The sequence below is a fragment of the Rhagoletis pomonella genome, unplaced genomic scaffold (assembly GCF_013731165.1).
Source record: "Rhagoletis pomonella isolate Grant_MI unplaced genomic scaffold, Rhpom_1.0 Rhpom_scaffold_00001, whole genome shotgun sequence".
NCBI lineage: Eukaryota > Metazoa > Arthropoda > Insecta > Diptera > Tephritidae > Rhagoletis > Rhagoletis pomonella.
In genome coordinates this window covers 116,484,830-116,486,095 of record NW_023458555.1, presented here as the reverse complement: position 1 = coordinate 116,486,095, position 1,266 = coordinate 116,484,830, and the positions used below count along the sequence as shown (strand labels likewise).

General features: G+C 34.5%; 1 protein-coding gene across 1 annotated transcript in view; it reads right to left on the bottom strand.

Annotated features, from left to right (window-relative positions):
• LOC118735542 (cadherin-86C-like) overlaps positions 1 to 1,266 on the bottom strand; it is a 403,126-nt gene that overhangs the window by 131,827 nt on the left and 270,033 nt on the right. The gene's annotated exons all lie outside the window — the stretch shown is intronic.

Genomic DNA, 1,266 nt, shown 5'->3' with positions numbered 1-1,266 from the left:
AAAAAAAAATCTTATCTCTGGGGTAAAGTTTTGGAAGCAATGAAGGCAGTCAATCCTGAAGTTCCTTTGTCGAAAGAAGTACTTCAGAGAAAATTTCTGAATTTGTTGGCATCGTACAAGCGCATAAAAATAGGAATAGCGAAACAGGCAGAGGCGCAACAACTTGGGAATACTTTGACGATTTTGATAACGTTTATGGCAGGCGGCATTCCATCCAACCCCCAGCTGAAAATCTGGTGTCCAGCTTGACAAACTCCAGCCCAAATCCAAGCGAAGAAATTGTTGAATGCAACGACCACGAGAGTGACACTAACACTGTGGACACTAATATATCTAAAAGCACAACGAAAAAGCGCTCAAAAGATGAAACGCTGCTATTTTTAAAGGAAGAGGCCAGCAGAGAACAAAAGCGCCACGATGAATTAATGAAGCTAGAGAGGGAGAAATTAGAAATGGAAAAAGAAAAAATATCTGTGTTGACGGAATTAAGAAAAGCCTTAGACAAAAGTTCGCAGGCACGTAGAAACTGATCTCATGAATTCACTGTTTTATTAGTTTTAAGCTTATTTTGGATACATATGAATTTTAAATTACTTTATATTATATAAGCACAACATGTGATATGAATTTAAAAAGAAAAAAACACGTAAATGAAACTGATCTTATGAATTCAAGTTTTTTTTTTTAATATATACATGTAATATGAATTTAAAAAGAATAAATATTGACATGAATAAACTTTATGAAAGAAATAGCATCTTTAGTTCATTTCTTCTAGCAACTCCTTCATTATAGTCATTAATATTTTCAATAACTTCTATTTCATGATTACTCTCAGTAATAATATTTGATTCTACACCGGTGTTCTTAAAAGCGTCTGCCAAGCTTGAATCCCCACAATGCTTAATTATAAAATTGTGCAATATAGTGCAGGCCAATACAACTTCCGAAGTGCTCTTTAAACTTGTAACATCGATGTGGTTTAAAATTCTAAATTTTGACCTTAAAACCCCAAAGGCCTGCTCTATTAGTACTCTGGTAGAACTTAGAATGTAATTGAATTTTCTTTCATCGCTGGAAAGATGTCCATTATCTCTAAAGGGTACTATCATATATTTCGATAGTGGATATGCAGAATCTGCTAATATTACGGCTCCACTTGCAAGTTCAACTTCTCCAGATATTATTCCCTTATAAATTGGACTGTTTCTCCATACAGTGGCGTCGTGGCAACTTCCAGGATAGCCGATAAATACATCTAAAAAG